Source organism: Chlorocebus sabaeus, chromosome 10, assembly GCF_047675955.1.
Source record: "Chlorocebus sabaeus isolate Y175 chromosome 10, mChlSab1.0.hap1, whole genome shotgun sequence".
Taxonomy (NCBI): Eukaryota; Metazoa; Chordata; class Mammalia; order Primates; family Cercopithecidae; genus Chlorocebus; species Chlorocebus sabaeus.
Window position 1 is genome coordinate 116,711,653 of NC_132913.1, and position 26,898 is coordinate 116,738,550.

Sequence of the window (26,898 nt, forward strand, 5' to 3'; positions counted from 1 at the left end):
GGGGGAACTGTGTCTTCTCAGGACCTCAGGACATCACTCAAATGAAACTGTGGAGACAGTCAATCCCTAAGCAGAGTCCACAGAAACTTGACTTAGTGGTAAAGTCACCTCACCCAGGACATTATGTTCTGAGAAGCTCTTCCAAGGTACTGTATACAGATGAAATTGTGGCAATGGAATCCACGTAGATTCAGCTACACAAGATGTTTGGAAGAGGATGTTACAGGGGTTATTTTGGAAAAAGTCAAGACATTGTGGAAGTAGAACAGATGAAAAAGTACACAAGACTTCGGTTCTCTGCCTTCCCAAGCTCATTCATGCTGTAGAATCTTAGGAAATTCACTACTTTACGCTAGACCATTTTTATCTGCTGTCTCAGGCCAGGACCCTAGGTAAATATTCATTTCATATGCAACTTCTGTTGGCTCTTGTTGTCAAAGATGCTCAGAATCCAACCAGATTCAATTACTGCTATCCATACCACCCAGTCTAAGACCACCTTTTCTCGGTCTATGATAATGACATCCAAACTGTTCCCACCACTTCCCACTTTGTCCCTATACAGAGATTTGCCACACGGTCACCAGAGAGATCCTTCTAAAATCTAACTGTGCCATGCCACCTCTGCTCAAACCCTCCTATGTCTTCCCATCTTCTCATGGAAAAATTCCAAGTTCTTACCTTGGCCTTTGAGACCACACATGATTCAGAGACCTACTGCCTCTCTGATTTCATCCCCCATCCCCATCTTCTCAAGTAGGGGTCCAGGCGCAGTGTCCTCCTTACTATTCTGATAATAAGCCAAAGACACCTGTGCCTTAGGACCCCTGATCGTGTTGCTCCTGTCCTAGGTATCTGCAAGTCTTGCTTCCTCCCCTCCTTGAGGTCTCTGATCAAATGTTACCTCATGAGACAGCCCTTCCTCATCAAAATATAAAGCAGCCAGCATACATATACACACACAAACACAGACACATGCCTGGCTCCATGTGCCTGCAGCCTGTGCTTAGTAGGACCTCACACTCAGAAGGACTCCATGCTTGGTTGAATGCCTTCGGCTTAATGTCTCCATCTTGAAAGTGGGAGGCCAAGGAAAGGGGATGACGTGAGGTCAGGAGTTCAAGACCAGTCTGGCCAACATGGTGAAACCCCGTCTCTACTAAAAATACAAGAAGTAGCCGGGTGTGATGGCGGGCACCTGTAATCCCAGTGACCTGGGAAGCTATAGCAGGAGAATCACTTCAACCTGGGAGGTGGAGGTTGCAGTAAGCCGATACCGCACCACTGCACTCCAGCCTGGGCGATAAGAGCAAGACTCCATCTCAAAAAAAAAAAAAAAAAAAAAGAAAGAAAGAAAGAAAAAGAAAAATATAGAGAGTCTTAATAATTTTATTTTGAACTTCTGTTCTGTAAGGGAAGTCTGATGGGACAATGGAGCACAGATGTGAGTAGATACGAAACATAGAGTGTGTGCATCCCCCATCCTTACCACCCACCTTCACAGAGCATTAGTCATGCCCCATAAAGACAGAATTCTGTTGAACTCATGACATGTAGGAATTTAGCAAGAGTCAAAGTGAGTACAAGGTAAGTATTTAAGCCTATGACTTAAAGAAGCAGGGGCATGCACAGCCCCAAGAGGCCATGCCTTGGAACCAGAACTTGCTTCAAGTTCAGAAAGAAATTAGCCTTGTTCTAAGAAACAGGAATGATCATGGAATCCTATTACATCCTTTCCCGCTTGTATTATTTCCCTCTACAAGGCAACCACCTATGCTGAAATGATGACACAGAAGGAAAGGGAAAGGTAGGGCAGACACAGTTCCTTTTCCTTTCAGTCCTTCCTTACTCATCCGTAAGATGAAGGCAAAGTGGTGAGGGAAAGACCACAGTGCAATCAAACTAGAACTCAGGACTAAGAAACTCAAACAAAACCACTCAACTACATGTAAACTGAACAACCTGCTCCTGAAATGACTACTGGGTACATAACGAAATGAAGGCAGAATAAAGATGTTCTTTGAAACCAATGAGAACAAAGATACAACATACCAGAATCTCTGTGACACATTTAAAGCAGTGTGTAGAGGGAAATTTATAGCACTAAATGCCCACAAGAGAAAGCAGAAAAGATCTAAAATTGACACCCTAACAACACAATTAAAAGAACTAGAGAAGCAAGAGCAAACATATTCAAAAGCTAGCAGAAGGCAAGAAATAACTAAGATCAGAGCAGAACTGAAGGAGAGAGAGACACAAAAACCCTCCAAAAAATCAATGAATCCAGGAGTTGGTTTTTTGAAAAGATCAACAAAATTGATAGAACACTAGCAAGACTAATAAAGAAGAAAACAGAGAAGAATCAAATAAACGCAATAAAAAATGATAAAGGGGATATCACCACCCACTCCACAGAAATACAAACTACCATCAGAGAATACTATAAACACCTCTATGCAAATAAACTAGAAAATCTAGAAGAAATGGATAATTTCCTGGACACTACAACTCTCCCAAGACTAAACCAGGAAGAACTTGAATCCCTGAATAGACCAATAGCAGGCTCTGAAATTGAGGCAATAATTAATAGCCTACCAACCAAAAAAAGTCCAGGACCAGATGGATTCACAGCCGAATTCTACCAGAGGTACAAGGAGGAGTTGGTACCATTCCTTCTGAAACGATTCCAATCAAAAGGAAAAGAGGGAATCCTCCCTAACTCATTTTACGAGGCCAACATCATCCTGATACCAAAGCCTGACAGAGACACAACAAAAAAAGAGAATTTTAGACCAATATCCCTGATGAACATTGATGCAAAAATCCTCAATAAAATACTGGCAAACCTAATCCAGCAGCACATCAAAAAGCTTATCCACCACGATCAAGTGGGCTTCATCCCTGGGATGCAAGGCTGGTTCAACATATGCAAATCAATAAATGTAATCCAGCATATAAACAGAACCAAAGACAAAAACCACATGATTATCTCAATAGATGCAGAAAAGGCGTTTGACAAAATTCAACAGCCCTTCATGCTAAAAACTCTCAATAAATTCGGTATTGATGGAACGTATCTCAAAATAATAAGAGCTATTTATGACAAACCCACAGCCAATATCATACTGAATGGGCAAAAACTGGAAGCATTCCCTTTGAAAACTGGCACAAGACAGGGATGCCCTCTCTCACCACTCCTATTCAACATAGTGTTGGAAGTTCTGGCGAGGGCAATCAGGCAAGAGAAAAAAATCAAGGGTATTCAGTTAGGAAAAGAAGAAGTCAAATTGTCCCTCTTTGCAGATGACATGATTGTATATTTAGAAAACCCCACTGTCTCAGCCCAAAATCTCCTTCAGCTGAGAAGCAACTTCAGCAGTCTCAGGATACAAAATCAATGTGCAAAAGTCACAAGCATTCTTATACACCAGGAACAGACAAACAGAGAGCCAAATCACGAATGAACTTCCATTCACAATAGCTTCAAAGAGAATAAAATACCTAGGAATCCAACTTACAAGAGATGTAAAGGACCTCTTCAAGGAGAACTACAAACCACTGCTCAGTGAAATCAAAGAGGACACAAACAAATGGAAGAACATACCATGCTCATGGATAGGAAGAATCAATATTGTGAAAATGGCCATACTGCCCAAGGTAATTTATACATTCAATGCCATCCCCATTAAGCTACCAATGACTTTCTTCACAGAATTGGAAAAAACTGCTTTAAAGTTCATATGGAACCAAAAAAGACCCCACATTGCCAAGACAATCCTCAGCCAAAAGAACAAAGCTGGAGGCATCACGCTACCTGACTCCAAACTATACTACAAGGCTACAGTAACCAAAACAGCAAGGTACTGGAACCAAAACAGAGATATAGACCAATGGAACAGAACAGAGCCCTCAGAAATAATACCACACATCTAAAGCCATCTGATCTTTGACAAACCTGACAAAAACAAGAAATGGGGAAAGGATTCCCTATGTAATAAATGGTGCTGGGAAAATTGGCTAGCCATAAGTAGAAAGCTGAAACTGGATCCTTTCCTTACTCCTTATACGAAAATTAATTCAAGTTCGATTAGAGACTTAAATGTTAGACCTAAAACCATAAAAATCCTAGAAGAAAACCTAGGTAATACCATTCAGGACATAGGCACAGGCAAGGACTTCATGTCTAAAACACCAAAAGCAATGGCAACAAAAGCCAAAATTGACAAATGGGATCTAATTAAACTAAAGAGCTTCTGCACAGCAAAAGAAACTACCATCAGAGTGAACAGGCAACTTACAGAATGGGAGAAAATTTTTGCAATCTACTCATCTGACAAAGGGCTAATATCCAGAACCTATAAAGAACTCAATCAAATTTACAAGAAAAAAACAAACAACCCCATCAAAAAGTGGGCAAAGGATATGAACAGACCCTTCTCAAAAGAAGACATTCATACAGCTAACATACACATGAAAAAATGCTCATCATCACTGGCCATCAGAGAAATGCAAATCAAAACCGCAATGAGATACCATCTCACACCAGTTAGAAGGGCAATCATTAAAAAATCAGGGAACTACAGGTGCTGGAGAGGATGTGGAGAAATAGGAACACTTTTACACTGTTGGTGGAACTGTAAACTAGTTCAACCATTGTGGAAAACAGTGTGGTGATTCCTCAAGGATCTAGAACTAGAAATATCATTTGACCCAGCCATCCCATTACTGGGGATATACCCAAAGGATTATAAGTCATGCTACTATAAAGATACATGCACATGTATGTTTATTGCAGCGCTATTCACAATAGCAAAGACTTGGAATCAACCCAAATGTCCATCAGTGACAGAATGGATTAAGAAAATGTGGCACATATACACCATGGAATACTATGCAGCCATAAAAAAGGGTGAGTTTGTGTCCTTTGTAGGGACATGGATGCAACTGGAAACCATCATTCTCAGCAAACTATCTCAAGAACAGAAAACCAAACACCACATGTTCTCACTCATAGGTGGGAATTGAACAATTAGATCACTTGGACACAGGAAGGGGATCATCACGCACCAGGTCGTATTGTGGGGAGGGGGGAGAGGGGAGGGATAGCATTAGGAGATGCACCGAATGTAAATGACGAGTTAATGGGTGCAGCACATCAACATGGCACATGTATACATATGTAACAAATCTGCACGTTGTGCACATGTACCCTAGAACTTAACGTATAATAAAAATAATAATAAAAAGAAAGTGCACGTATCAAGAAGTGAGATAAAAACAGGTAAGTTAGTTTTGTGCAGTGTTTTCACTGTTCCAATAAAAACAAAATATGGCATGAACTAGAAAATGCAAAGTGGATAATTTATCTGTTCCCATCCTTACATTTGCATTTAAAGTAGGCACTGCACAATATCAATTTCAGGCTCAGAATCTAAATGTTTAATTTTTCTTTACTTAGAACAGCATTAAATAGCAAATAATAATTTTAAAAACACCAGGACTATTCCAGACAAAGATTCATTTTTAAAAAGCTTTATGTTTTGGTACCTTCCGTGGTATGCTTCTTCTGCTTTTTGAAAAAGAAACACTGAATTTTCATTGACACTGGTCCCTACGAGTTGTGTAGCCAGTTTCCACACATATATACTCATCTCTGCCTACTCCTTGTCCCTGCTTTGTTATTCCTACAATTTACCCCTATTTATCACCACTATAAGATTATGTACTTGTTTTGTTTACTTTATTGTCTTCCAGTAGAATATAAAAGCACCATAGGAAACTATTTTATTCAAGGACGTATCACAAGGGCCTAAAACAGTTCCTGGCACATTTCAGAAGTCTAATGAATATTTATGGAAGGTAATGAAGGTAACGTAATTTTTAAAAAAAACAAAACTACAAATATAAAAAAAATTGAAATTAGGATTCATAGACTAGATCAGCTCACTACTTAGTCCAAGTTGACTTTAAGGACCTGGTATGGTTTATGAAACAAACCCAAGCCTGAAAGAAGTGGATAATAATACACGTACACAAGTACCTTTGCCTCAGGAAAAATTGCCAAAAACAGTTCTTTAAAAACTGGAGATCATTATGTTACATGAAATAAGCCAAGCACAGAAAGACAAACATTGCATGTTCTCATTTATTTGTGGGATCTAAAAATAAAAACAATTGAACTCATGAACATAGAGAGTAGAAAAATGGTTACCAGAGGCTGTGAAGGGTAGTGGGGGGCTGTGGGGGATGGTGGGGATGGTTCATGGGTACAAAAAAACATAGTTAGAAAGGATGAATAAGACCTACTATTTGACAGCACAGCAGGATGACTATAGGCAATAATAACTTAATTGTACATTTTAAAATTAGTTAAAACAGTGTAATTGGATTGTCTGTAACAAAGGATAAACGCTTGAAGTGATGGATACCCCATTCTCCATGATGTTATTATCATGCATCACATGCCTGAATCACAACAGCTCATCTCATATAAGGGCAGTAGGAATTTTGGAATTTGTGGCAGGACAAAGTGTCTTTTTCACAAGTCCACTAGGACTCCATCTGGCCTCTCTGGTGGTCCATTTAAAGCATTGACTTGGCTAGGCTACCATGCCCAGTTATTCAAACAGCAATTTATGTATGTGTTGCTGTAAAGGTATTTTGTAGATGTGATTAAAGTCCATAATCAGTTGATTTGAAGTAAGGGAGAGTACCCGAGATAATTAGGGTAAATCGGATTCAATCGGTTCAAAGACCTTAAGAGGCAGCCCAGACTTCTCTGAAGAAGAAGATATTCTTCCTGTGGATGCCAGTTTCAGCCCACGGTTCCAGCCCACCCTTTCTGACAGTCTCCCTTGCAGTTTTGGACTTTTCTTGCCAGCCTCCACAACTGCATATGCCAATTCCTTGAATAAACCTCTAAATATAGATGTCCTACTAGTTCTGTCTCTCTGGCTGAACCCCAATTGTTACAGCTACCCTGTAGAATAAAAAGTTGCCAGCTCTGAGGGCAACTTTTTTTTTAATGGAAAAGACACTTGCCCTTAAGTTTTCCAGAGTGTTTGATTTGCATTTAAAAAAAAAGAAAAGTAAGGGCAAGTCTTCGTATTAATCTGGAAGTTTCTGTCTTTGCTCCTGATTGATTCCAGCCCAATGCAGAGTGTAGGGTTTGGAGTCGCCAAGAGGGGACAGTGGTCTGGAAAGAGCCACATAGATCGCTGAGAGTGAGACCTGAAGGTGGCTTGCCAAGTTGGTTGGGAAAGACATTGGGACCAACAGAGGAGGAGGATAAAGGAAGAGGGAAGCTCTGAAGGTGAGGTTTCAGTAAGTGGGGGTATCTCCCCTGTCTGCCATTTTCCTCAGGCTCTACGAGACATTCATAAAAGCACAGATCATCAGTCCAACTTCTGTCACACAGCAATTTTCTGAAGAGGGCATTAGAAGTGGCCCTGCTTTCAGGAATGTGAGACAACCACACTGCCTGGAAGTTCCCAGATGGTCTTCCCATCCCTGTTGTAAACCAAATACTGCAACCATTGATTCAGTCACTAAGCAAACAGAGACTGAAAGGTGTGGACCAGCACACATGTCCCTGTGATTGCTTGGCTGGGGAGCCAAGTGAAATAAATACACAGATAAACAGAAGAAAAAAAAAAAAAAAAAAAAAAAGCTAAATTGGAGAAGGAAGATAACAGAGTTCAAATTCCAACTTCAACGCAACGTTGTGCAACCTCAGCTCCCTAACTCTTCTGAGCTTGTCTTCTCCAGCCAGGCAGGCATGCGCCACACAGGCATGTGCCACACATTTGGCTGCTGATTCATTCCACCTTCCCTGAACACCTATATGCAGCCAAATACTGTGGTAGGCACAGCTGGAACAGAAATAAAACATTAGTCTCTGCTCGAAAGGGTTTCTCACGGTTGATGGAGACTGTCAAGTCAAATGACAACTGCAAATCTGTGTGAGAAGCTCTTCAGCAAAGCTAAAGACAGACCAAGAAAATATTTGAGGTGAAATAGAGAAAATGATTCCTTTAAAAGGAATACTTTTAATGGCTTCGTCTTCTTTGCCCACTCTCAAAAGATGAAGGTTAAAGAGGGAAATAAAATGTGGATTGCCTGATGAATTATTGAATCTATAAGAATACATCTTCCTATGGCAAAATTAACATTTTATGTACCTCTGAGTGGCTCTGGTACATTTTCGGTGGTTAAAAGCGTGAGAGTCATAGCTGCTTCTGCTTTGGAACACTCTTCTATCCCCTTCCTTGGGAAAGCTTCTCCACTACTGCATGCTGCCTTGTTGAATGAGGCTGTCAGTCACAGTTCCTTGCCCCTAACACTGAATAGCGTCCTCGCCCCCTTTACACAAAGAATATGCAACATGACACAGGCTGACCATCTGAGTGCCTCATGCCCCTGCCCAAAAGCATTGGTTCAGAGGAAATTCAAGACTGGCTGAACAGAATGTCCTGGAGATGGGCGTGCAGGGTTGTGGACTGGAGTGATGTGAGCCCAGAGCTGCCGCTGGCCTCCTTCCCAATCGAAGTCAGCCTGAGAGTGAGACCATACCGAGACTAGGAAAGACAGAGATAAACAGAGACACTTCCTGAGAAATGGAAAGACAGCCTTCACATCATTGAAGCCCTGGATCCAGCTGGGTCTAACTCAGATTCAGCCAGGGACTCACCTAGAATCTGAACCAATGCATTGCATTTTATGTTTAAACAAGCTTGCACTGGGTGTCTGATCCTTGCAACTAAGAGAATCTTGCCATACAAATACATGGTAATGAAAAATCTCCTGTGAAAATAAAAAGAAGCCATTAACAAAAATTTTTAAAAGACGTCATCAATTTGAAAACTGCAGAAATGCATGGTAACATTATCTCTTTTTTAAAAAAGTGAATCTTGTACTTATTTGAATAGACTAAACCTTAATGATAAAGTACCAACTAATAATCTGAAGTAGGTATTATGGTCCCCAGGTTATCCATATCGAAGACAAAGTCCTCTGAGGTACTGCCAAATGAAATGAGTTCCAACTCTCAAGAAACAGCCAAATAGTGTACCCGCAGTGGCAGACCACTTAGGCGGCACGTGCTCTTACTGGATAACAGAGTCCTATATGCCATATCCAGTTCCACGGCCTTGTACTTCCTGGTCCTGTTTCCTCATCTGCCAAGTTTAAAATGCTGTATTAGCCATGTCAAAAACAATATCACTTGTACTTTGCATGGACAGGCAAGTGCGATACAGACAATGCACCTAAAAATAGCATAAAGAAATAGCATTATAAAAAGGCAACAGAAGAAGAATCTAATAGAGAAGCTTGGAAAAGCTACTGCTCCCAAACCAAAGGTGCACAGAGTTCCATAAAGAAAATGTGTTATTCATTTTTAAAGAACAGAAGTGAATAGTGTTGTAGAAAACTAGGGCGCTGCCCTGGACAAATTAAACAAAGCTTGGCTTTCTGCATTGGGTGTTTTATGTGTGATCCCAAAATAGAGCCTCTAAATCAAGCCCCATTATGCAGATGGGGTAATCGCCATGCCCTGTATAATTTTACAGTTGGCGCTGCTTCCTACTCCTATTCAGACATTAATCTCTGACAGTTTAGCAAGTGGCAATTTACATATTTTACCAATTCAAATTGGTTGTATTTCACCTTTGTATTGATTTTGTATCCAAAATATAAAGCATCTTTGGAAGGCAAACCCTGCTTAATGTTTTTATAAGATAACTGGAACACTATTCATACTTTAAAGAGAGGGAAGGCATTAAGGTTTTCATCTTCCATTCATCCTCACATGTTGAAGACAGACTATAATGGTCAGCTTTAACTTGCAAATTACTGACTTAGTAATGCCCTAATCAAGCTTCAAAAATATGGCAAATGTTCATCTTAATAGAACCACAAGGAACAATTGGGTGAATCAGACTAATGGAAAACTTCAGTCCAAATAAATGTTAATTTGTACAAGTGCACAGAAAACACTACGGCTTTGACATTCTATTTATAATCACGCTTCATTTTATTACTTTGGGGATTCCTAAGGATTAACGGAACTCACTTGTGGTTTTCTTACCTTCTATACCACTTATTTTAAGTAAGGTATATTCAGGCCCCAACTATGAGAAAAGAAACCATAGCGACACTTTTTTCTGACCTTTAATAAGACAGCTTGCTTATTATTCTTCTTAATGAAAATTCTTAGATTTCTGCTTTTAAGTATTTATTCTACCATTTTTCACAGAAATAAATGACATAAAAGCAAAAGAAAATTCTGTTCAATAAACAATTTCATATTTAACAACTAATTTGTATATAATTAAAAGTAATTACATGAAAGAAGAAAAATTTCACTTAAAATGAACTTTTATTTAAACTTTTTAAAAGCTATTTTTCTCTTACATATGAATTCAACTTATAACCTATAAACATTTTTAAAGCTAAGAGTTTGTCTATTTTTTCCTTTGATCCTTTTTTAATGCAAAACAGGTTGAATAATCTCCAAAATCTAGCAGGCATATACAAAATTAAACCTTTTTCTTCAAGAATTAACCTTCTTATGAAGTTTATGTCAATCTGGTATTTCAAGAAAAGAAAAACCTACACCAATTTGGCATTTATCTTCTTGTTACAATTCAGCCTAGTCACTGTCTTATTCAGAATAGTTTCAGTTTAATTTTAAAGGCCTACATCCCAAACGCTCATAAATTTAAAAGGCTCTCTATATCTATTAAAGAAATGGCTATTATTAAGCTAACTGAAAATACTCATGTTCACACAGCCATATTTATTCATGCAGCTTTGATCATGGAAGCATTTTTTTTTTTTTTTTTTTTTTGTAACATCACAGATTCTCTCAAGTGATTATGTGGGAGAGGTACCAAAATAACTCCAAGCCCAGGGAGTATGCAAAAGCCCCCAAGGCTTGTGAAGGGCTCACTTACTCAGTGGGGAGAGGCGGGGGAAGAGATTGTGTGTGCACACGCACGCGCGCGTGTGTGTGTACTCACTAATTCACTGATTTTCTTTGTCACTGACTTGAAATACACACACACACAAATGTGTTATGTTCCTAGTTAAGTAATTTCTGTCATCTTCTAAACCATTTTTCTATATGTAAACAGTTATTTTTCCAACTGTGACCAGTTAAACAATTCATTGTTAAACACAGGTTACAAGCTGCCTCTAGGTAAGTTTTATTTAATTCACAAACTGCTTTGTTGTTAACATTCGAAGTGGTATTCAAAAATGGAAATATACACATAGTTGAAATCTATATTTCCACATCTTTTGAAGAATCAGAAGTTCTGCAAAAGGAATATTCCCTCACAGTAACAATGAGCTCAAGCTGACAGCTGCAACTGCCTTATTGACCTAGGGGCTTTCCTCTGCATTGGACCATGGGCTCTGGCTGCCCTCCTGCTAACTTTCTCGTTTATACTAAACACCATTTGCTATTTTTAGAGTCATTGCATGCCTTACCAAATTCACTCCTATACATTAATTGCTTGACCCTTTTAGGCATTTGAATTTGCAACCCCTGATGTAAAATGCCAAACGCTAGGAGTACAGAACAAAAATCTCACCTACTCATGAAAAAAAAAAAAAATTCAAGTATAGCTGAATTGACTCTTACCTATATTTCAATTATGAAAATTGAACTAAGAGGGTGTGAGTCAGTGAATGATAGAGAGAATAATACTATAAACAGGTCCACACGCCTGTCCGTCATTGCACTCAATGAGTATGGGACATGATCAAGTACTTAGAAATCTGCTCTTCTCTGAGTTATTCCCACATGCCCCTGGTGGTGTGAGTATCTTGTTGCACTGAATACAATTACAATGCTAACAATCAATATTGTTTACTTCCACTTTTAATCAGGATGAATTAACATGAACACAGATGACCCTCCTACTTAAAACAACCAAAAGTTATGAAACAACAGTATGTGACACTGGGTATGAAGCAATGAAGGACAGTGGCCCCTGAGAGATATGGAACAAATGAGGTAAGCTGTACAACTGTCCAGCTTCCTGCCTTGAAACAGTTTGCAGGCTGCAGAGCAGGGAGGAGAAACACAAGCAGGGTGCAGCCGAATCCCCGAGCTCAGGAGACAGAGATGAAAGCCTGGAGAGACAAATAAGAGAAGAGAACTTCACAGAGAGAGAATTCTGTAAATCTTCAGAAGGTCTCCTTAAATATTCAGCTGACTACTGATCAGCATATGCATGAAAGGAAACTCACGGCTGGACAAGATCCACTGGAAAGAATAAGAGATTAGAGTGCTGGTGCTCACACAGGGCCAGTTCCATTGCCTGCTCGCATCAGCCAGACTGAAAAAGCTCGAGTCACAGAGCAATGGGTAGAGAAATCAAGAAGTTGTAGTCTCAGTAGTGGGGAAATTAGCACTAGACTACATGTTGCTCTGGTTTCACCTACAAATCTTAAAAGGAAGATTCAAAGGATCAAATTGCTTCCAAGTAATTTAACAGGATCTAACAATAACAAAAAGTTGAAGAATATAGGAATACAAAAATATCCAGTACCCAATAAGGTAAAATTGGAATGACCTAACATCCAATCAAAAATCACCAGACAAGGCCTGGCATGGTGGCTCATGCCTGTAATCCCAGCACTCTGGAAGGCTGAGACTGGCAGATCGCTTGAGCTCAAGAGTTCAAGACCAGCCTGGGCAAGATGGTGAAACCCCATCTTTACTAAAATTACAAAATTTAGCCATAGTTACAGCTACTTGGGAGGCTGACGTGGCAGGATCACTTGAGCCCAGGAGTTTGAGGCTGCAGTGAGCTATAATCAAGCCACTGCACTCCAGCCTGGCTGACAGAGCGAGACCCAGTTTCAAAAAAAAAAAAAAAAAAAAAAAAAAAAAAATCATCAGACATGAGACATGCAAAAAGGCAAGAAAATAAAATCCAAGAGGGTTAATAAACCAGTTAATCAAAGCCTACCCAGAATTGACAACGATGTTACAATAAACAGGCAATGACCTTAAAACTATATTTAATATTTCACTGATGGTTTTAACTGATGCAATAAGGCAATAGAAAGAAATAATAAGAATCCATATTGGAAAGGAAGAAGTAAAATTGTCTTTATTCATGGAAAATTTCATTATCTTTGTAGACAATCCAACAATTCTTTTAGATAACCTAAAAAAAAAAAAAAAAGAAAGAAACTACTAGAATGGATGAGTTTAGCACAGTTGAAGGAAACAAAATCAATAAACAAAATTCTATTGTTTTTCTGTTGTCTGGTAATGAAAAATTAGCAATGACAGCAGATGTCCTTATAAAAGACTTGTACACAAATGCTCACGGTAGCCATATTTTTAATAGCAGAAAATTAGAAACAACCTAAATGTTTCTCATCAAGCGAATGGACAAACTGTGGTATATCCACACAATGGAAAGCTCCTCAACAAAGTGAAAAGGAAGAAACTACAGAGGCACTCTACAACATAAATTATCAAATGATTATCCTGAGAACGCAAACAAAAAAAGGAGAACATACTGTATGATTCCCTTGATACAGCATTCTAGGAAATAGAAATCAGCGGATAGCGACTGAGAGAAGATCAGTGGTTGCCTGGGGATAGTGAGGAATGCAGGGAGGAGAGTGAGGTACATGAAGAAAGCTTTGCGGCGACGGTCTCATGCAGGTTTACAAATATCCAAACCTATCAACTTGTGTACTTCACATATGCATGGTTTATTATATGTCAAGTATACCTCATTAAAATTATTTTTCAGAGACAAAATAGTTGCAAGTAATATGGCCCTTTTATTCAGTCAAACAGCTTCATCTGATTGCTCAATGCTAGAGGGAAAATTCGCTGAGTGGAACACACTAAGAAATAAATTCTGACCTCTAACATGGTGCCTTCCTAAGAGGTTTTCAAGGAAAAGTTTGACTCTACATGATTTTAATCTCTATGCTGACTTTGAAACTTAACTGTTGCATTGATATTACTCCCTATAAAATTAATAGTCAATGTCCTTCTCCTTGGATAAATGGCTAATTCTAGGATTGGGGCAAGAAAAGCAAAAGATGATCCTAGGGCATCTTGTTGAGCTAGAAAGGAAGACAGTGCTCATAAAATGATGAGGACTTGTCAGATGAACGCTGGGAATAACCTGAAGTAGCTCTCAATTTGGCCAACATTAGACAGTTTCAGTAACAATAAATAATGGTTGTAATGGATTATAACCCTAGACTAAAAAAATATCATTGAACAATACTGAAAAGAAAAGAAAAGAAAAGAAGGGGAAAGGGAAGGGGAAGGGGAAGGGGAAGGGGAAGGAAAGGAAAGGAAAGGAAAGGAAAGGAAAGGAAAGGAAAGGAAAGGAAAGGAAAGGAAAGGAAAGGAAAGGAAAGGAAAGGAAAGGAAGAGAGAAGGAAGGAAGGAAGGGAGGGAGGGAGGGAGGGAAGGAGGGAGGGAGGGAGGAGAGGGAGAGAAGAAAAGAAGAAACGAAAGAAGGGAGGAAGGAAGAAACTCATAGTAAAGTTACACTTTTGTAAATATAGAAGAAATTATTAAAATCTAAAGTTACCATATTGCAAACACTATAGCAATGTTTCAGGCATGAATCACTGTTTAATGCTAAAATTAGTGGGCTAAATATGATGAGAATGAAGATATTTATATTGTCTCAAAGAATCTTTCCAGAAGATACTTATTTTACAAAAAGAACTTTACTTTGGCAAAACCTGGCAGACATCACCTTGACTGAGTAACCAAAATAACCATCTCTAACATTGAGAAATATTGACATAATTTGTCTCTAGATATAATATACTGAGAAGGTTACAACGCCACTTCTGTAGTAGTCCTGCCAAAAATGCATAACTTGAATGTGATCATTAGAAAATACAGACAAACCCAAACTGAGAGATATGTCAAGAATAACAGGCCAGAACTCTTCAAAAATGTTACAGTTATAAAAGGCAGAGAATGACAGTAGAACTGACCAGATTAAAGAATACTAAAGAGATATGACTACTAAACTCAATATATGATCTTAAATTGACATATACCTCACAAAAAGGCATTAGCGGAACAACTGACAAAATTTGAATCAGGTCCTAAAATTACAAAATAGTATTTTACCAATATTGCTTTCCTGGTTTTTATTATACTATGATTATACAACATTTTATCATTTGGGGATGCTTGAAAATTCTTTATACTATTTTGTCACTATTGAAATCTAACATTAGTTGAAAATGAAAAGTTTTAAAAATGGAAAGTAGTCTTTGAATTTTTGAATTTTTATTTTAATTATTGTTAAACATCACTTGTACATTTTCAATTAATACTTTTTAAAACTAACTTTAGATTTAACTTGTGTTCGTATTTTAGCATCATACAGCTACTATTCCATTGTAGACTAAGTTATATTCTAGTATCTGGCAAGAAGTCTGTTATAATTCTTATTTTTGTTCCTTGTAATATGTCTTTTGTTTCTGACTGCTTTTAAGATTTTCTATTTATTTTTAGTTTTCAACTGTTTGAATATAATGAAGCTAGTTATATAACTTGTTTCAGTATTTATCATGTTTATTGTTATCTGAGCTTCTTGAATCTGTAGATCTGTGGTTTGACATCTTCCATTATTTTTGGAAAAAATTCAGTCTTTATGTCTTCAATATTTCTTACATCCCATTCTCTCTCTCTTCTCCTTCTGGCATTTCAATTACATATATTTTAGACCATTTTATAGTATCCCACAAATCTTGTATGTTCTGTTCTAATTTTATACACTCTTTTTTCTTTCTGGATTTCAGTTTGGGTAATTTCTCTTGACCTATATTCAAGTTCACTTATTTTTCTTTTGGCTGTGCTGAATCTACTAATAAGCTCATTAAAGGCCTTCTTCATCCCTTTTACTTTGTTGTCATTGTTTCTGCTATTGCTACTGTTTTCCCCATTAGTTACATCTGACTGTTTCTTATATGGTTTTTATCAATTTGCTGAAATTCCCTATATGTTCATGCATGCGTTCCACTTTTTTCAATAGTTGTTTGATATATTAAATATTAATCATCATTATTTTAAATTACATATCTGAGTCTACTCGGAGTCTGGTTCTTTCAGTAGCTTTTTCTCTTCACAATAATTTTTTCCTTGTTTCTATGTGTGTGTCTCATATATTTTAGTTGAATGTTGAACACCATGTCCAATATACTCTAAGGTAAATAGCATTTTTACATTACATTCTTCTGCCCAAGTTAATTATTGTGGGGTTTCAAGTCGACCTAGTCTAGAACTGGGTTGAGTTTGGGTTTTATTGCTCTACCACAGGCTTCCACTTCTCTAGCATTAGCTTGTCCTTAAGGCAGAGTCTGGTTTGCTTAAAAGTAATCATCCATTATTGCCTCAATATTCCTACACTACTCTCAGCTGTCTTTGTACACCTGAGACTAGGAGAAGGTCCCTCTCCTCACTCTCACCTTGTCTTCAAAGTCTGACTGCAATTGCTTGATACTAGTCTGTGAGTTAGTATAAACTCTCCTTGGGCATCCAGCTCCCAGTGGTTCTACACTTTCATGCTAGCCCACAATTGACTTTTAAAAATGCAGTAATTTTAGCTGGATTTTTCTTACCCCTTTGCATTGCAGTCCATAGTCTTCCTGTGATTTGCCAAGAGTGAGTCAGAATTCATTTGCAGTGTCTTTTGGGAGCCCCTGTTTTCTAGATATCAGTCTAGTTGGATGCACTATATGATCCTAGATCATAGTACATGATTTGATGGGTTTGAGAGAAGTCATGATTGTGTAAATTATCTACATTTTTCTTTTTTTAAGTTTTTAAACAGGCTCAGAAGGTATGGATTTTTCTTATTGGTAAAACGAAAGCAATGCTTTCTCTAGCTTTCTACATCCTAGGCAGAAACTACTAGTCAAATTCATATTTTTAATCAGTTAAAAATTAATATATTGAGGAATGCTATATGTTTGGCAGATACAAATAAAATGTTCTGAAATAGGCATTAGCATTACTTATCATTTCCAAAGGTCCTAAGGTCCTTTCTCTCAAATGCTGTCTCTTTCCAACTCAGGTAATTATGCTTTCATGAATACTGACTATCTGGTTGCGGTCAGCTTCCTATCTGCCTTCTCAGACATCTCCTCTTACAGATATATTAACTCTATCCTCCCTGAAAAATAAATATGGAAACATGAACCCTGCAACTCCCTGTAGAAAAAACTACCCAGAAGTGCAGAATATTAAGAACAGAAGCAATGTCCCAGATGACTTAGACCAACTCCCTTAATTCACAGATGAAGAAACTAAAGTCCAGAGAAGAGAAGCAATGAGTCCAAGGTCATCCAGAGCCACAGGCTTCAAAGAAAACTAGACTTACAACTCCAGACATCTGGTGACTGGCTCAGTTCTGGAGACAGCATGCCATCCCAGATCACTTCCGCACCCCTGTCGAGAGCTGACAAGGTAGCTGCTGCATCACCCCTTAGAACTATGAAACGGAAACCTTTATAATCAGAAAATCCTAGATTCAGTCAAATCCTAGATTCAGTCATGCATCCAAACATTTGACTTTGGCCAAGTTGCATATACTTCCTGAGCCTTGGTTGCCAATAATATAAGGCCAATAATACCTTTCATGAAAAATGGTTATAAATGTGTGTGTGTGGTGTGTGTGTGTGTGTGTGGTGTGTGTGTGGTGTGTGTGTGTGACAGAGAGAGACGTGAGTCTTTCTCTGTCACATCTTTCTCATCAACTATCTGGCACTTTACAAGGATGTTGTTATTTAACTTCCAATAATACTCTAAAATAGCAGGACAAATTCATTTTGAGGCATTTGAATGTCAGAGCCCAGATTCTCCAACATCTTGCAACATTTCCCCCAACAATGTACGTTAAGTACATAGAAGAGTAACTGGCACATGCACACGTTTACAAAAATTTTTATTCTTTTCCCTCCTATTTTCTGCCATTTAAATATAGACAACCATTTAAAAATGTGTAAAAGCAAATATACAAAAGTGTTAACAGCAGCTATTATCAGGTTGTGGAATTGAGCATAATTTTTGTCTCTTTTCTCTTTTGCCCTCCTTTTGATAATTTTTATTTTCTACCAATTTTAAAAAATGTGTTTTCATTTTATGGAAAGTTTAATGTAAGTGATTTGTAATTAGATGGAAGATGAGGCACAGATCAAGTAAACGCCTCTTCATGACAGTCTTTGATGCACGCATGCATGGGAGGGCTCCAAGAAACACAAAGCAGCCTCTGAAAACCTGCCCAAACCAAGTGCAGAGGGAGAAACAGCCCTGAGTGCTTATCTTCCTCCGAAGTAATAAATGAGGACACAGAGCAGAGAATAAAAACAAAACAGAGTAAACATACTTTCAAAAGAATGAAAGAAGTCAGACAAAACAATGTAAGATTTAGAAACCAGACCAAATGTTATGAATTTAAGAATCCAGGGACTGTTTCTCATTTTGTCCCAAGGAACTTCATTCAGTCCCCAAGTATACCCCAAGGGCACCTTGAGTTGCAACTTAAGTGCTCGGCTTGACAGTATCAGAGTGAATATCCTGCTCATCAGAACATAGCACGTACATGTTATAAACACACACATGTTTATGTCCATGCACATTTGGTTTTGCTTTCATTTCATTTTGCTAGACATAATTCCTCACAGGACTATGTTTTGGTTGATGCAGGATTGAACATCATCTTGGCAGTTTGGGAAGAAAGTAAAAATAATTTTATTCCAGGGCTTCAAGTGGTCAGGAAGGTGACATGCCAGAGCTTTGGCAAGCCAGAGTTCACTTCAATAAGAGCTCAGCGGACAGCATTATGTCACAAAGTCATCTGTCGAGGACAGAATTTATCTGTTCTACATGTTATCTTTAGGAAGGTTAAACAAAAAGAGTAAAATTAATCTTCCACATCTAGGAAGACAGCAATTCTAATATTTTGTGGGCATTATCATCATATCTAGAAAGGCTCTTCTGAAACTCCCAACCTAGAACCCCTCTCTCTGCTTTATGCCTGAACTGTACTTTATGCAATAATTCATACTTTCATAGCATCTGTAACACCTGAATACATGGTTTAGATGATGTTTCTTCTTTGTATCCTCAGTACCTACCAAACGTTTGGCACATAGTAGCTCCTAAATGTATGTTTGATGAATAAATGAATGAATAGGTGAGTGACAAAAATATTATTGGAATTTAAAAACAATGCCTTCAAACTAAACACATGCCTAAGCCATACTGATCCCATCTTGCCTCACTCCCTTCTGTTCCTTGACTATATACTACTACCGGTTACCATCAACTCCATAGCTTCCACCTGGAGACCACCTTGCAATGAGCTCTGGTCTAAATCCAGAGTCAAATATCCATGCTCTTTTGCAGGATGTTGACAATCTTCAGCCATGAAGTTTAGCAATGGCCACGCTGGTTCCACTGAAATCACACAACTTTCCTTGGACAGAAAGGGCTCTGTGCCTGCAGTATCATAGGGAGCTGTGCACAGGAGTCATGGCCTAGGCCAGTCTCAGCAAATTACAACAGCAGAAAGGGCTCCTTCCCACCAGATCCTAGCAAAGAAGTCAACGCATTCTGATTAGAAAAATGACTTCCTTTGAGTAACAGCTAAAAGGTTCAAACATCTAAAAAAGGACCTCTCTACCCTCCTCCAAATAGTTTAAGTGTGGAATGTCATTCCTAACCAGAGGGAATGCACAGGCAAGTTTGAAATATTGATCAATGAAGCATATATAAGAAAGTAACAAAAACCAGGTGGTTTAAAACAAGAGAGTTATTATCTAACAGTTCTAGAGGCTATAAGTCTGAAATCAAGGTTCCAGCAGTGCCATGCTCTCTTTGATGTCTCCAGGAGAGGCTCCTTCTTTGTCTCTTCCAGCTTCTGGTGCTGCTGGCAACGTGGCATTCCTGGACTTGTAGCTGCATTGCCCCAATCACTTGCAGTCTTATCCCTGCATTTCTTCACACCCTCTTTCCTCAGTGCACGTCTATCTGAGTCTAAATTTCCTTTTATCTAAGGACAGTAGTCATAATGATTAGAGCCCACCGTAATGATCTCATTGTAATCTAATTACCTCTGTAAAGGCCTTATTTCCAAATAAGATCATATTGTGAGGCTCTGGGGATTGGGACTTCAACATAATATTTTGTTTTCTGTTTTTGTTTTTGTTTGTTTCGAGACAGAGTTTCACTCTTGTTGCCCAGACGGGAGTGCAATGGTGTAATCTCAGCTCACTGTAACCTCCACCTCCTGGGTTGGAGCAATTCTCCTGCCTCAGACTCCCAAGTAGCAGGGATTACAGGTGTGCACCACCATGACCAGCTAATTTTTTGTATTTTTAGTAGAGATGGCATTTCACCCTGTTGGCCAGGCTGGTGTGAAACTCCTGATGTCAAGTGCTCAGCCCGACTCAGTCTCCCAAAGTGCTGGCATTACAGGCATGAACCACCATGCCCGGCCTCAACATACTTTTTAAAGGGGCTCAGAAGACACTATTCAGCCCAAAACAGAAAGGAAAGGAGCTCTCCATGTGAGTTCTCCATGAGTCCACCTGAGCATAGATATTTCACCAGCCACTGCCAATCAATATTTGTTTTCATTCCACCTAAACCCAACATAATTCTAAACAACTCAGGACTAGATATAGGGACCAACGTACATGGCTAGGACCTAGCATGGGGTCTGTCCAAATTCAGTGGACCTGAACTTGACTCGAGGAGGCACAGTCACCAAATGCCAGTGGTTTGATAAGCAGTTCAGGCTACTCCCAGGCGCAATTCTACCTTGTGGTTGGTTGGTTTGTCTTCTAAGAATCGTGAAGGCAAACAGCACTTGACATCTGTCAAGTTCCATTACCAGCTTGTGTCTTACCTGCTCAGATCTCCTTTGAATTGAAACACAATAAAGAACATACCTCTTAAATCCTAGTGCTGGGTTATTCAGCCATCTATTCATTAATCCTCTTATTAATATTGAGTCACGCACTCTACGGAGTATACAGTGTTGAATAAGACAGGCATGTCTCCTGCCTTCATGGAGCTGAACTGGAACCATGGACATTGATATTGAGAAAGTAAGAGTTTCCTGTTTCAAAAGCACACATTTCTTAGACTGTGTGCTAAGGAAGCCTAGAGCTGGTGCTGTCAGTGCTCTTCCCTTATCCCTCAGGCCTCCCCACTTCTGTGTGCCCTGAAGCTTCTTCCAAAGCTAAGGGAGAACAGTGCAGTGGAATTAACACCCCCTGGAAGCCCCAGTTCTCAATGAATGAATAGCAGAGTTAAAGTACAAACACCTCAGCTCCCTGGCCCTGCAAGTGGCTTAATTCTGAGTTGGGATGGGGAGGAGGTTGATTCCCTTTCTGAGAATTTCCATACAGAACTAAGCTCCACTTACCTTCCTCCTGGGAGCTAACTAGGAGAGAGCACCTCCACTGGCCTCTTCCCCTTCCCCGCCCCACTTCCCTGACCTCCATCAGGGACGAGGTTTCGGCACGCACAAAAGGCTACTTGTGCATAATTCCTTATCTCAGGAAGACCTCCAACTAAGACAAAACTTTACTTTCCCTTAATCCATTTTAATTCAATTCAATAAATAGTTTACAGACATTCCATGGGTAGATGATACAGCTACCTACGGGGTTCACGGTCAGGTAAGGTAGAAAGAGAGAGCAGCATTATACAACCAATATAAATACAATGCAGAATTGCATGAAATGGTTGTAAATGTAAAGTGAACAATTAATTTTGACTGCTGGGATTGGTCTGGGATAGGCATTATGGAAGAGAGGACTACAGATCTGGGCTTGGAAGTAAAGCAATGTTTCCCAAGTATTTTTTACATTATCACCCCTCTAATGAGCCTTTTTAGACTTTCCCCCATGACCTCCCCGAACCCATGAAATTTCAGTACCACAGATATACTGTATACCTATTTATGCTGTATGGTACAGAGATTTGTTTGCCCCACCCCAACCCCAGAACCAAGCTTCCTCCCATTGAAAATGCATGAAGAAAAAAAAAAAAAAGAAAGAGAATACAGGTCAAAAAAAGAAAAACACTATGATAAATGCTGAAAGGCATGAAAGTGAACAACTCATAGAGGCAAAGGTAAACTGTCCAATTTGACCTCTGGTAGATTAATAATGACTATAACTTCTTTGATACTCCTACCTCAAGAGATGTCTATGTCTCTTTCAGTTCAACCCTTAAGAGCCTGGCAGCTTCCACTTGCTGAACACTAAGGCTTGGAATCCAGCCATACTTTGAGGAAGCTCAAACATCCCCAAGCAGAGGTGGAGATGGAGAGAAAACAGGGCAGCCCGGTTGCCAGCTTGCCAGCCATGCGAATAAGCCATCTTGAAGTGGATCCTTTAGTGCCAGTTGAGCCGTTCCTGCTGGCCCACACAGCCCTGTCCAAATTGTAGATTTATGAACAGAAAAAAAAATTCTTGTTTTTTTGAGCAAGTAATTTTGGGAGTGATTTGTAATACAGCAATAAATAATCAGAACACGACACAGACACTACTCAAAGCTACCAAATCGCACACATGGCAAGTCCACTACAAATTCTCACACTACAGTCTGAATCAAGCTCTGTTCCCTGTTTCTGACTATATTCAAATACCAAGAAACCCGAGCGAACACTGAGTAAACAAGAAATTCTTAAGTGACTGATTCATTAATTAAAGTCACAAGGTCATACTTTGCTTGTCAAATACAATTTTTTTTTTAATTTTAAGCAATGCTGTTGTCGTTTATGAGTTAATTAGCTCAAAAACAGAAAGTATTGCAAGTCTCCATGAACAACATTTTTGTATTTCCAAGAATCAGGAAGATACTGAATATATACTTTATCATATTAAATAAAATAAACAAGCTGCTCTAAAAGAATAGTTCAGACCAGAACTGAATGAAGTGAAAACATTTTTAAATGCAAGTGGCAGGCAAACTGCCCCACCCTATCCTGGAGGACAACATAAAGAGGGATGAAGGAAAGAAGAAAATAAGTGATTCTCCTACACACCCCGCCCATGCCATGCTAATCCCTTTTTGAGGATCACTGGTTTTAAGCAAACTCTCTTTTGTTCTAAAACAAATAAGACCCTTCCTTATCATTGCATCTATTCACCACATTCAAATATCAACCTAAACATAAACCGCCCAACACTAAGATTCGGAGTTACTAGAAAAGATATTTTTACAGCCCAATGATCTGTGATGGACTTCACCATCCCCACGTCTGCTGCCTTCCATAATCTGCGTCAAGTACAACACAGGCTCCCTGCACTTATTCCAAAAAGTAACATCTATCAAAGTTACAAATTTGAAACAGGTACACATTTAGCATGTAAATGTAGAACAACTTTATATTTCCTTAGCTGCATTCAACACGCTCATAAAATTTAGATTTCTACAGTTTAGCCCAAAGTTCCTACAACCTTCAAAAATTAAAAAAAAAAAAAAAAAGATTAGCAAATTGAATTATAAACAAGAAGGATATGGAAACTTGACTTCCTACCAGTGAATGGTCTGGGTAAACAAACCCTAAGTCCACATGCAAAAGTCTCCATTAATTGGTTCCATTTGGCTCAGAGCTCCCCTGCTTGCCTCAGCTCATAGTCACACGCCCAGCTGACTTTGCCCAGGGGGCATATGATTTTCAATTCCCGGATTCAGCACATATTCCCCATACAGCCTGTGCTATACATTGTTTCTATTAGGGAACCAGGCCTCTAAATTCAAAAACTTACATTCTTACAAATTTTGAAAACCCTAGTTAATGCTGAACATACTTAAAATACAAGATCTTTTCCTATAACATACAGTCTGTAGATTAGTCATGACTGATTTCAATAATTCTTGATGGATGTCTACATCCATCAGACATTGTCTGTTGCTATTAATACTGTTTTTCAACCTTATCATGAAAAAGAAGAAGGCACCGTATAAGCCCTATGCTCCCAAATATTTCATTCATACGACAGACATCTTCATACGCTTTCTCCTTCATCATGCAGTTAACAAAGGGAAGCTGAAAAATCTACTGTGGGCCAGAAAGAATCCAGCAGTAGGTCAAGAAGGAATTTAAGAAGCTCTGTTTCTTCCACAGCAGCAAGGGTTGCCTGAATTTGAATCCTGGTTCCACCTCTTACTAGATGCATGACCTGGTAAGCTAATTTAATTTCCTGTATTAGTCTATTTCCACATGCTGATAGACATACCCAATGGGCAATTAACAGAAGAAAGAGGTTTAATGAACTCACAGTTCCATGTGACTGTGGAGGCCTCACAATCATGGCAGAATGTGAAAGGTACATCTCACATGGCAGCAGACAAGAGAAGAGAACTTGTGAAGGGAAATTCCCCTTTAGAAAACCATGAGATCTCATGAGACTTATTAACTATCACAAGAATAGCATAGTAAAGACTCACCCCCATGATTCAATCACCTCCTACCAGGTCCCTCTCACAAACTTGTGGGAATTGTAGAAGTTACAATTCAAGATGAGATTTGGGTGGGGACACAGCCAACCACATCACCTCCCAAGACCCAGTTTGTTCATCTGTAGATGGGGACGATTATGTATAATACGTGCACTTCATAGGGCTACATAAAGGATTAACTGGGTAAAATAAGTAGAACAGGTAGCCCAGGTCCCAACACCAGGCAAGAGCTTCAAAGTTAGCCATAATTGTCATGTGAATTATTCCTACATCATTAACTGTTATTGCTATTTTCTTTTGTCTTTGTCTTTTACTTCTCTCATTCTCTCAATTCTTCATCACATCTCTTTTCTCTCCCTCCTTATTTGTACTGATTTCAACATGTCTACATTTAATCACTCTCATCTCACCAAGTGACTTATTTCCATGAGTGCCTTATTTATTCATGGGTGAATTCTATAGATTGTTGTTTTAGACTTCTGATAAGGAAAGGATTAATATGAAAAGCTGTTGATCAGACAGACTAGGGGAACAACTACCCAACTGAACCTCTGGCATCTTTCATCATCATCATCATCATCATCATCATCATCATCATCATGATGTCAGTCATTCTCTTGGCTAGTATCTACTGAGCTGCGCCTCCAGAGCTACGTCAGGAAATGCTCATGACAATGCTCTGAGGTAGGAACTACAATTAAACCCATTTGCAGTGGTCAAAACTGAGGAACAAAGAGGCTCAATAACTGAGCCCACAGGTATGCAGCTCAAAGTCAAAATGCCCCAAACCGGGCCACTTGTCCTCCAGGGGCCCTCCCCACAAGCCTTCCCCTCTTTCCAGAGTGCCCGTCAGCCCCAGCAGCAACATAGAGGCCCAAGTCAGAGACTGGGGCTGCAGATTTTACTCCCTTCTCTTTCTTAAACTGTGCATCTACTTAATAAAAATAGCCAGTTGTTTTAATCATATCCCCCTACTGCTATATTTTTATTTTATCAGAAGCTAAGGAAAAGAAATAGAAGCTTTCATATTGAGGCAAACATGAATTTAAATTGCAATTTCCCCATCAGAGCTCTGTATCCTCAGGAGAGGTACCACAACAGAACCAAAACTTCCCAGTAGGGAAGGCCAGTGCTGTGGGCTGCCCAGGACAGGCATCTCCTGGGCATGTCCCTCCTGGTAGGCATTAGCAGTTCTCTAACAAAAACCCCCCAGTAAGCTCATGTCAAAAGGCATCTTAATCAAACAGGTGTACATAGAAATTTTAGATTATTTTCTTCAATTAGTTTTCTTTTTTTTTGTTTTTTTTCAGACGGAGTCTTGCTCTGTCGCCCAGGCTGGAGTGCAGTCACGCGATCTCGGCTCACTGCAAGCTCCGCCTCCCGGGTTCACGCCATTCTCCTGCCTCAGCCTCCCAAGTAGCTGGGACTACAGGTGCCTGCCACCTCGCCCGGCTAATTTTTTGTATTTTTAGTAGAGATGGGGTTTCACCGCATTAGCCAGGATGGTCTCGATCTCCTGACCTCGTGATCCACCCGCCTCGGCCTCCCAAAGTGCCGGCCTAGTTTTTTTAAGAAAAAGAAAATACAGGAAATAATTCTTTTGTTGGTGATTATCTTATTGTCACTCCATTAATCTTGATTGTAATCTTTCTCAGTGACTCTAATCCTCCTGGCCACTGTGCCATAAATTTTATAGTCATTTTCTATAATAAGTCACAATAAAAAACAGTCCACTTCTAGTGAATGTTTACTAATTATATCCAATTAAATATATTTTATTATTTATAAAGGCATTTTAAATGACCCATATTGAAATTAATCTTTGCCATTTTAGTGTCAAATTCTATACAGAGCTAGACTATGTGATCAAGACTACACATCCTTTGATATTTTAGAGGCGGGAAGTGTCTCTTGTGGTCTGAAGGAATCAGAAAAAGATGTGAAGAAGGAAGTGGGACTGTCCATGTGCACTGGGCACAAGTCAGGAGAAGGAGGGACGGAGGACACATGGAGACCATGTGAAGAGCAGAGCTGACCCCAGGGTGAGGCCACAACCCAAAGCCAGATCCGCTCTGGAAAGGTCAGATGTGAAAACTCAGTCCAAAGAAATTGCGCGTAATCCCTGTACCACTAGCTCCTCCACTACTCATCCCTCTGGCTTGCACGTGTTTGAAAAGAGAAGGTACAAATTTCACCCCCCTCTTGGACCCAAGACCATCAGCAAATCTTACCCCTCATGATCTCAACTCTGTGTCCCCTGAGCCTGAGACTCTGCGCCCCTCCCCATTCATACAGAGAAGCTGTGAAAGTCCTGGGTTTCCCACAAGCAGAGGCCAAAGAACGGCCAGTCCTCGCAGACAGAGCCTGCAGGCTAGGACCTCGATGGATCCCATCTG

The 26,898-nt window shown here is 39.3% G+C and overlaps 1 protein-coding gene across 1 annotated transcript in view; it reads right to left on the bottom strand.

The window, feature by feature from the left end:
- Positions 1-26,898, bottom strand: part of PID1 (phosphotyrosine interaction domain containing 1) — a 253,765-nt gene that overhangs the window by 136,095 nt on the left and 90,772 nt on the right. The window lies entirely within an intron of this gene.